Source organism: Callithrix jacchus, chromosome 16 (genome assembly GCF_049354715.1).
Source record: "Callithrix jacchus isolate 240 chromosome 16, calJac240_pri, whole genome shotgun sequence".
Taxonomy (NCBI): domain Eukaryota; kingdom Metazoa; phylum Chordata; class Mammalia; order Primates; family Cebidae; genus Callithrix; species Callithrix jacchus.
Genome location: NC_133517.1, coordinates 38,634,630 through 38,646,360, shown reverse-complemented (window position 1 = coordinate 38,646,360; position 11,731 = coordinate 38,634,630). Strand labels below are relative to the sequence as shown.

The window sequence follows — 11,731 nt, the reverse complement described above, 5'->3', positions numbered from 1 at the left end:
GTTTGTTCTATGTAAAATGTATTATATGCTTTTTATATATTATGACATTTATATTAATAAACTTAGTTAATGTTTGATGATTATTAAAGCATTAAAATATATATGATGGTAGTTACTATTTAAAGTGGATGTAATATCTGGATTCTGTAGAATGAAATGAAAGAAAACAAAACTAACAGGAAAAAAATATTTGGAGGACAAAAGGATTTAACCTTTCCTTAGTATCATTTAAATGTGAAGAATTTAAAAAGAATATCTACATTAAAAGGACATCTTTCCTGCTAGTGAATATGTTTCTCAGTTCAGAGGGGGTGGCATTTCATCCTACATCCTAGCTCTACCACAATCTGTTCCTGACAGGACCATCCATCTGTTTAGCCTGAACAACCCTGCAGTTGCTTATGTGCTTATTCACAGATGTAAGTAGGAGGTTGACTACAGGTTTTTGGACTTATACTTGAATCTAAGCTAACGTGACACATTTGCAAGCATAGCTGCACATGTTCTGGTTTAATTGGGAAATCTCTCCTTTGACTTTCAGAATAGCACAGAAGCAGAGACTTTATGTCTAAGCAGACCTAGATTCAGAGCAGACCCGAAGCTGCTTGAAGAAGGCTGGAGGTATGTTAAGGAGACAAGAGCTGTCAAGAAGCAGGGATGTCTCTGGAAAGGGTGAGCAGCTGACGTCCTTTGTAAGTTCCCTGGGCAGCATTGATGGGAGGTAAAAACCTTGGGAAGAGTCTTGGTTTAACATGGACTTTATGGCCTCCTTTATTTCTATAAACTATGATAGACACTCTTCTAAAATTTCTGTTATCCTAGCTGCTTTTCTATGATATTTTTGGACCCCTGACTTATTTACACAAATGGAATGATAACTTTTGCTTGGAAATTTTAAATATCTAAGGCACAAATTAGACATGGGACTTCATTCACACTTCTCCTCTAGATCTTATTCAAGACACCCTATGAGCTATATTGGATATTGCACAACGTTTACACCAAACATGTGTCAAGCATTTTAAAAATTTGCCATTGTGGAGCAGTGCTTCAGCATGATTTGTAATAGTGCATTCTGCCTTCTAAAATGTTTTGACTACTGGTGGTAATTGCTTTACAAGTGAAAACTATCCTCCTTAGTTCTCAGAATACTTGTAATCTGAGCATATCACACCTCCATATTTTGCTTGTGATGCTCTCTCTGTACCTTTTATCTTCTTAGGCTGTTGAAGTAGTTCAAGTTTCAGTTCAACTGTCTTCTACTCCATGAAGTTTTCCTTGATCCTCTTACTCAATACTAATCACCTAATGCTTTTGTGTTCCCATAACGAATGCCTTTCTTTCTATCTGTTGGTATCATGTAGTACAATCTGAATTGAGTCATTGCTGTGTACTTTTTGTATTTCTAGTGGATTATGACATTTATATTTGGGTTATTCTTTTTCTTACTAAAGGATCTTAAAGAAAGTATGCTCTCAATAAATGCTTATTAAGTTGAATTTTGGGTACTAATGAAATGCAAATTCTAGTAGACCCTTTGTATAATTGCATGCAGATAGTTCAATTTTAAAAACTAGTAGAGCTCTTATAATTCTTTTAATACTTTATATTTCCTTATCCCTTTATGGTTTGAAAATATTTCTATAATAAATATGTATGTGCACATGTAAGAGTCCCGTAAGAAAATTCAAGAAGATACAGCCAGAGTGCCAGAAAAGTTGGTGGTACAACGTAAGTTGGAAATAAACAAAAAGTAAAACCTTCTCAGAAATGCGGAAACATTATTTTTTATGGAGTACTTGGAATATAAGTTGTTCTCTTCCTGACAGAGAGAGAGAGAGAGCAAGCCAGAGCAACAGAGAGAGGGAAAAAGAGAGAGAGAAAGAAAGACAAAGAGAAAAACAGAAAGAGAAAAAATAACTCCTTCCACAATAACAAAGAGGAGACAGTGTTCTCATCTCCATCAATCTTAGCAAGGCTTTCGGCTAAGTTTGTATTAGAGGAGAATCACACCTTGAAGGTCCTGCATTTTTACAAGGATATGAAGTAACAAGGAGCATCAGAAATAGAGCACTTAGTTCCAAATCATCTGCTGAGCAGTAAGCTCTATCGTTTCCTAAGATGTACTTCAGCATTTCCTCAAGGGAAAGCAAGATGAAAAGTTAGGATTCCAGACACACACATACACTTTCACACAAACACACACACCAACTGTTACTTCAGTTTAGCAGCTGTTCCTCTACTTAAACATGTTGATTTCCTTCTGATAATGTATTTGAAGAAATTGTTTCTTCACCAAAAAAAATATACAATTTTAAAAATCACTGACCTAAGGACACTAAAAATAAAATTAACAAATTCTTAGTAATTTTAAGTGTTATTATAGCTTTCTAGAAAGTCAAGTATATAATACTAAAAATTTACTTATGAGAATATTTAGGGGAAAAAAAGACTAGAGGTGCTAAGAAAGATGCAAAACAATGAGAAGCATGACTTCAAAAGGAGCTGTAAAAGATAAAGCAGGTCAGTCAGCAGGGTGATCACTTGTTTAGTGGAACTCCAGATTTCTGGAAGAGCAAAGGGCAGAAGAATTTACCTGCCACCTTTCTCCCTATACATATTCTACAGATTAAGTTTTATCCCAGAGGGAGTTTAGTCACTGAAACTTCAATCTGCCTCTGTTCTCTTGGTGGCCATGCAGCAAGCGAAGCATTTCTTCCAAGTCTAAAAATGAAGAGGTCATCTAGAAGAAATGGAGCATCAACTAGGAACAATTATGGTGAAGGCAGTTGAGGGAGCTTGGGAAGGTGTACAAGACCTATATCCAATGCAAGTATAATTTTTTAGAAACTTTGAGTTGTAATAGTGAAGAGTTTTACTTGAATAAATATGATCAGCACAAAACTTAGACTCACATTATAGAGCTGTAAGTTTTGGAATAAATAAAGGCAAAGGAAAATGCATTATGAAAACAGACCTATAAGAATATTACACTGAAAGTTTGGTTTGTCTGAAATACACAATATATCATTGTTAGTTATAAATTCTTTTTATTGGACAGTGTCTAGGAAAAAGATAAACAATCTGTATTATGAATTTGTAAGTTACATATAATGTAAGAACAAATGCATTTCCTTAACCATACCTGTCTGGGTTTACCTAAATATCTCATTGAAAAGAGAATAATTTTTGGTATTAAAACAAGATTCAATAATATAGCAAGCACTGCAGCAAGTATGAGGAACTCATATTTCCTATTGTTATTGTTAAAGCACTAAGTAATACTTGATAGTTTACATAGAAACATACCTACTGCTATATACTCAGTTAATCATAGTGGCTATTAATGGTTTCAAGACTGGTCAACCTGAATCCAATTCCTGATTTTGAGTGTAATACTTAACATCCTGAAATATGGTATTTTTGTTTTGTTTCATTTTAATCAATAAAATGGTTATAAGAATATCTCAAGCATAGATTGTACAGAATAAATTAATAATCTGTAATACTGTTCTATCAAGGACTTAACGAATGATAGATATTACTTGATGTTACTTAGTATCATTATCATCCTTATTTTTATAACTACTTATATATTTGTTAAATATTTAGTATTCTGTGTACAGTCAATTCCTAGTAGAAGTTATATTCTTCTCAACTACAACTTATACTGTTCTTAAGAAATGAAAGGAAATAAAACGTAAGTTACTGGGTATTATTTATGAGGAACTTCTGAACTGGGTGGACCCAAGCAACATTAAAGTCACAATCCTTGTGCTCCTGGTGTGGGCTGATCAGTTACTAACACTTGATATAAACTAGAGACTAGAAAGTAAGCAAAAGTTCTTCATGCCTTCCAGAGTTTCTCTTCACATCAGTTATTGTGATTGTTACAAGGTCATGTGAAGAGTGTAGACTAGTTATTGCTACTTTCTTTTAATAGAGAACTGAGACTAAAAGAAACTGTGACTTGAGTAATAGTTACAGCTTCATTTGGCAAACTCCTATTTCAAAACTACTGTTTAGAGCTCAAAGTATATTATACTTCATCACAAGACTCAAATGCATGAATATTTTACATGTAAATATATGATATAATTAGCATCTTTGGAATTATTGAGTGGTTGCTATTCTAGACAGAGAAAATAAGGTAGCGTTTCATTAAAATGTTGGTGTTAGAGAACCAGAATTATAATGCCATTAAGTATTATATAATAGGCCTATTTTTACCTGCCATTTTGTGAACTAGATGATATAGGGGAGTAATCAAAAGTAAAATTTTACAATGAATAAACTCTTCAATATCCAGAAAAGCATTTTATAAACTAGTAAAATAAATTCTGGTGTAATAACTTGTCTGGTTCCTTGTTCCTAAATCCATCAGATGAAGCTCTAAATGCAGACCCAGACAGCTCTGGTCCAGAGTAGGGATTCAATCCCATTTCCTAATTAAGGTAATGAAAAACAAGACAAAACAAAACAAGACAGCAAATTCAATAATACAATGATGTGGCTGAATTATATCTTTATTCCTATGTTACTCTGAACTTGTACTGCAGTTAAATTACAATGTTCCTATGCTTACTAACTCATTAAAGGAAATGACAAATTTTCTGTTGTGTTCCAATGACCATTCCTAAATTCCAAGACTTTCCTCGCAGAATTCCATGGGTCCTTCCTCTGAGGTCTGGTTACCAAAACTTTCTTCTAGAATGTAGATATAAATTTTAGTATGATTGCTAAATGTTATTCCACTGCTATTTTAATCTACCAATCTGCTATCATGCTAATTCTTGTTATTGACTCTTGTTGTTCTTTGATTTTAGTGGTCTGTCTACTGGAGCTATTAGATTATTTTCTACCATAGTTGTCTGATACTACACAATATTTTAAAATTCTGTTGTATTCTCTTTTTACACACTTTAATTGACAAGTTGTAAAAGCTACATTTTCATTTATACACTTTAATTGACAAATTATAAAAGCTACAGTGCAAAAGCAAATGGAAACCTAACAAAAGCAGAGAGTACACATAGCTGATTCTGTGACCACATAAGAAGTATACTGTTGCATAGATAACTCGGAGGAAGTTTCAAGACAACCTAGGAACATAGAAGACATCTTATCAAAGGTGTGCCTAATCCAAAGTTAGAAGATACAGTAGTTATTTTCTATTTTGTTGATCTTTTTGAAAAACCAACTCCTGGATTTATTGATTTTTTGAAGGGATTTTATGTGTGTGTGCGTGTGTCTATATTCTTCAGTTCTGCTCTGATCTTAGTTATTTCTTGTCTTCTGCTAGCTTTTGATTTATTTGATCTTGCTCCTCTAGTTCTTTTAATTTTGAGGTTAGGGTGTCCATTTTAGATCTTTCCTTGTTTCTCATGTGGGCATTTAGTGCTATAAATTTCCCTCTAGACACTGCTTTAAATGTGTCCCAGAGATCCTGATACGTTGCATCTTTGCTTTCATTGGTTTTGAAGAACATCTTTATTTATGCCTTCATTTCATTATTTATCTAGTAGTGATACAGGAGCAGGTTATTCAGTTTCCATGTAGTTGTACAGTTTTGAGTGAGCTTCTTAATCCTGAATTCTAATTTGATTGCACTGTAGTCTGAGAGACTGCTTATTATGATTTTTGTTCTTTTGCATTTGCTGCAGATTGATTTACTTCCAATTATGTGATCAATTTTAGAGTAAGTGCAATGTAGTGCTGAGAAGGATGTGTATTATGTAGATTTGGAGTAGAGAGTTCTGTAGATGTCTGTTCGGTCCCCTTGATCCAGCTCTGAGTTCAAGTCCTGGATATCCTTGTTAATTTTCTGTCTCATTGATCTGTCTAATATTGACAGTGGAGTGTTTAAGTCTCCCACTATTGTTGTGTGGGAGTCTGTCTCTTTGTAGGTCATTAAGAACTTGCTTTATGTATCTGGGTGCTCCTGCATTGGGTACATATATATTTAGAATAGTTAGCTCTTCTTGTTGCATTGATCCCTTTACAATTATGTAATGCCCTTCTTTGTCTCTTTTGATCTTTGTTGGTTTAAAGTCTGTTTTATCAGAGACTAGGATTGCAACTCCTTCTTTTTTTCTCTCTCTCTCTATTTGCTTGGGAAATCTTCATCCATCCCTTCATTTTGAGCCTATTTGTGTCTTTGCAAGTGAGATGGGTCTCCTGAATACAGCACACTGATGGCTCTTCTCTCTTTATCCAGTTGGCAAGTCTGTGTCTTTTGATTGGGGCATTTATCCCATTTATATTTAAGGTTAATATTGTTATGTGTGAATTCAATCCTGGCATTTTGATGCTAGCTGGTTGTTTTGCCCATTAGTTGATGCAGTTTCTTCATTGTTTTAATGGTCGTTACAATTTGGTATGTTTTTGCAGTGGCTGGTACTGGTTGCTTCTTTCCATGTTTAGTGCTTCCTTTAGGAGCTGTTGTAAGGCAGGCCTGGTGGTGACAAAATCTTTCAGAATTGCTCCACTAACCAGACTAGTAAAAAAGAGAGAAGAATCAAATAGATGCAATAAAAAATTATAAAGGGGATATAACCACCAATTCCACAGAAATACAGACTACCATCAGAGATTACTACAAACACCTCTATGCACACAAACCAGTAAATCTAGAAGAAATGGATACCTTGACACTTACACCTTCCCAAAATAAACCAGGATGAAATTGAATCCCTGAATAGACCAATAACAAGGTCTGAAGTTGAGGCAACAATTAATAGCCTACCAATCAACAAAAGCCCAGGACCAGATGCATTTGCAGAAGAATTCTACCAGACATACCAAGAGAAGCAGGTACCATTCCTTCTGAAACTATTCCAAACAATACAAAAAGAGGGAATCCTCCCTAACTCTTTTATGAGACCCAAATTATCCTGATACCAAAAACAGGCAGAGATTCAACAACAACAACAACAACAACAAAAATTTAGGCCAATGTCTGTGGTGAACATTGATGCAAAAATCTTCAATAAAATACAGGCAAACCAAATCCAACAGCACATCTACAAGCTTATCCATCACCATCAAATCAGCTTCATCCTGGGATGCAAGGCTGGTTTAACATATGCAAATCTATAAACAGAACCAAAAGCAAAATCCCATGATTATTTCAGTAGATGCAGAGAAGGCCTTTGACAAGATTCAACAGCTGTTTGTGCCAAAAGCTCTCAATAAACTAGGTATTGATGGAATGTACCTCAAAATAATAAAAGCTATTTATGACAAACCCACAGTCAATATCATACTGAATGAGCAAAGACTGGAAGCATTTGAAAACTGGCAAAAGACAAGAGTGCCATCTCTCACCACTCCTGTTCAACATAGTATTAGAACTTCTAGCCAGAGCAATCAGGCAAGAAAAAGAAATAAAGTGTATTCAATTCAGAAAAGAGTAAGTCAAATTGTTTCTATTTGCAGACAACATGATTGTATATTTACAAGACCCCATTGTCTCAGCCCAAAATCTCCTTAAGCTGATAAGCAACTTCAGCAAAGTCTCAGGATACAAAAATCAGTGTGCAAAAATCACAAGCATTCCTATAAACCAATAACAGACAGCCAAATCATGAGTGAAGTCCCATTCACAATTGCTACAAAATTAATAGAATACCTAGAAATACAGCTAACAAGGTATGTGAAGGGCCTCTTCAAGAAGAACTACAAACCACTGCTCAAGGAAATAAGAGAGGACACAAACAGACAGAAAAGCATTCCATGCTCATGGTTATGAAGAATCAATATTGTGAAAATGGTCATACTGCCCAAAGTAATTTATAGATTCAATACTATCCCAATCAAGATACCATTGACTTTCATCACAGAGCTGGAGAAAAACACCTTAAACTTCAAATGGAAATAAAAAATAGCCCACATAGCCAAGACACTCCATTCCAAAGGAAAAAAAAAAAAAGCTGGAGGCCGCACACTACCTGGCTACTTGATTTCAAACCATACTGCATGGCTACAGTAATCAAAACAGCATGGTACTGGTACCAAAACAGAGATATAGACCAATGGAATGGAACAGAGGCTTCAGAAGTAATGCCACACGTCTGCAACCATCTGATCTTTGACAAACCTGACAAAGACAGGCAATGGGGAAAGGATTCCCTATTTAATAAATGGTGTCGGGAAAACTGGCTTGCCATATGCAGAAAGCTGAAACTGGACCCCTTCCTTACACCTTATACAAAAATCAACTCCAGATGGATTAATAATTTAAACATAAGACCTAACATCATAAAAACCCTAGAACTAAACCTTGGCAATACCATTCAGGACAGAGGCATAGGCAAGGACACCAAAAGCAATGGCAACAAAAGCCAAAATAGACTAACGGGATCTAATTAAACGTAAGAGCTTCTGCAGGGCCAAAGAGACTTTCATTGGAGTGAACTGACAAAGAACAGAATGGGAAAAAAGTTTTGCAACCTACCCATCTGACAAAGGGCTAATATCCAGAATCTAAAAAAACCTTAAACAAATTTACAAGAAAAAGCAAATGATCCCATCAAAAAGTGGGTGAAGCATATAAACAGACACTTTTTAAAAGAAGACATTTATGCAGCCAGCAAACATATGAAAAAAAAAATCTCATCATCATTGGTCATTAAAGACATGCAAATCAAAACTACATTAGATACCATCTCTCACCAGTTAGAATGGTGATCATTAAAAAATCTGAAGACAGCAGATGCTGGAAAGGATGTGGAGAAATAGGAATGCTTTTACACTGTTGGTGGGAGTGTGAAATTAGTTCAACCATTGTGGAAGACAGTGTGGCCATTCCTTAAGGATCTAGGATGACAAATACCATTTGACCCAGCAATCCCATTACTGGGTATATATCCAAAGGATTATAAATCATTCTATTCTAGAGTCACGTGCACACATGTTTATGTGGCACTGTTCACAATAGCAAAGACTTGGAACCAATCCAAATGCCCATCAATGATAGACTGGATAAAGAAAATGTGGCACATATACACCATGGAATACTATGTAGCCATAAAAAGGGATTAGTTCATGTCTTTTGCAGGGATATGGATGAAGCTGGAAACCATAATTCTCGGCAAACTGATGCAAGAATAGAAAACCAAATGAAAACCAAACACCACATATTCTCACTCATAAGTGGGTGTTGAACAATGAGAATACATGGACACAGGGAGGGAAACATCACACACCAGGCCCTGTTGGGGCGGGGGTGGAGCTAGGGGAGGGATAGCAGGAGGTGGAGGTCTTGGGGAGGGATAACATTAGGAGAAATACCTAATGTAGATGACAGGAAGATTCATGCAGCAAACCTTATGTATGGCATGTGTATACATATGAACAATCCTGCATGATCTGCACATGTACCTCAGAACTTAAATTACAAAAAGAAGATATAGCAGTTATTTTTAATAATTACATTAAATTTAAGAATAATCTTAATAGATTGTCCTGATGGGGATGACTAAAGCTTACTTGAGATAAATCTATGGCTTAAGTAATTTATAAAGAAAAACAAAAAAATATAGTTATCTCATCACTAGAATGTTTAAACAGATGATTATCTTGCAGGAATATATTTGGAAACACTCCTTTACTGATTTCTGCATGATCTCTTAGGGGTCCTCCACCAGTCTAATCTTTCAGTTTATAATTTACAGGAGTCTCATACTAGTTAATGTTGACCAGTATTGTAGTCAATAGCCTAGTCAGACTATAGCATGTGTTGTCTTGTCATCCCATCTCTATTCCTGTAACAATGATTTTATTTATCTGCATTCATAAGGATAAATAATCTATCTGGAGGACAATAAACTCACTGCTACCTTAAATGGAAAACATCACATACTGTTCCTAGCAAAGGATTGAATTTATTTTAAATAGAAGACAGGACACATATAACCATGTCAATAAAAACACTGTAATGATATTATGCATTTAAAAAATGTTAGTTGTTTTCACACCTAGTTAGTCCTACAGAAATATTAGGTATTTTAAAAACCATCATATTCTTACTCATATTTATATTCTTAGTCATTTTATTTCTAGCAAGATAAATAAATGCAATTGCTAGAGGTTGGAAGTCTTGAATGTAGACAATGTTTATTTAAGATGATATCCTATAATAAGCATTCAAAAATAAAATCCAAAAATAAGAAATTAAGTAATATAAGCTTATTGGATTAGTGATATATAGCATGGTGAGAAAATACAATAAATACCCTCAAGGATCAAATTCTACCTGCTGTGATTCTCTTGGCAGAAGATCCATTGGATAACCATTGATTTCTTCCATGTGGGGTAAAATAAATTCTAACCAAGGGCCATTTTCCCAGTGGATATATAGATTTTCCAATAAAGCTTTGTGTTTATAGCCACAGAAAGACTATATGCATTTCCACTGGGAAGTGAGTGATTGAGAATATAAATCACTTGGGAATCTTTGATCAAAGTATTTTTCTCTAAATTCTCTACAGCCATCCTCACTTTTGCATCTTTCTGAAGCCTGGGTTCTCCTAGAAATTTCAACTAACTTTTTCTAATAGAAACTACTACAACTAACTACTTTTTAATAGAAGGTAGATATACTGTAATCTAAATAATCTTCCCAACTAGCTTTTTGGAAGCGATTTCTTCAGAGATACAAGAAAAAATTATTAGTAACATACACTTTGAGTAAAAATCACTATTTTCATCAAGCTGTCAATCTTTTCACTCCTACCCTTTACCATGTGAAATGCAAGCTTTCAATTATCCTCTTATGCACATTCATCATTTGATGGCTAATGCTTCTTCCTTTTGATTTTGTTTCCCCACCGCTGTGCTCCAAAACTTGTACATAACTTCAGGATCTAAATGAACTATTTCTTTCTTCCTTTGCCTTCACTAAGACTCAGTTTTCCCTAAAGTGCCGTTACCTTTTCCCTAGAGAGCCTGTTACCTTCCGAAGTGGAAATGAGTCAAACTCCCATTCTAATATATTACAAGCCAGGATAAATAATGGTGCTAATGGCATTAAATTGACACCATTGTTTTTCTTCATTGAAAGAGAACCCCTTTATTCAGTTTCATGAAATACGTCACTAGTCAATATAAAAACTTCCTTTACTATCATATTATTGAGGTCTTTCTGATCCTTAGCTCAGCTATGTCTCAGTTCTTGTCTCACAACCAGAAAAAATTATGTGCAATGACACCAGAGAGTGAGTGGAGTAGAATTTATTAAGCAAAAGGAAAGCTCTCAGCAAAGAGGCGACACAGAGGGCGGTTACCCTACCTGAAGTGGGAAAGTCACCCATGTGGTTGGGAATGGGAAGTATGTGCCAATCGGTTTGTGAGTATGCAAAAAACATTAAATAAATTGAAGACATCACTCAAAGGTGGGCACAACAGTGTAGAAAACCAATTAGGAAAGGGTGGGGATCAATCAAAGGTAAATGCACCAAACATGAAGACAAGTTTCTAATTTGGTGCATGGATAAAACTTGTAGCTTGACTTTCAGGGCTTAAACTTGTCTTCGGCTTGGAGGCGGGGTTTCACTGGGGACCCACCCCTATCTGCTTAGGGATTTGGCTGCCTCCTGCTTCTCTTAATATTTAATCTCCAAATTATTATATTTTCCCCAAGTATTAGAGAGGGTAGTGAGTCCCAACTTAAAATCTCTTGATGTCAGTTCCTACTGTCATCAGGGAAATAATCTAACATTCATGTTTTAAA

At 35.1% G+C, this 11,731-nt stretch overlaps 1 long non-coding RNA gene across 4 annotated transcripts in view; it reads left to right on the top strand.

The window, feature by feature from the left end:
• Nucleotides 1-539: 539 nt before the first annotated feature.
• The window catches only part of LOC103788544 (uncharacterized), a 165,855-nt gene continuing 154,663 nt past the window's right edge, over nucleotides 540-11,731 (top strand). For 3 of the 4 annotated variants that reach the window (XR_013528266.1, XR_013528267.1, XR_004735270.3), the window contains exon 1: nucleotides 540-692. This is a non-coding gene — a long non-coding RNA (uncharacterized LOC103788544). The remainder of the gene's footprint in view (nucleotides 693-11,731) is intronic. The other variant, XR_008477130.2, reaches the window with a different exon arrangement.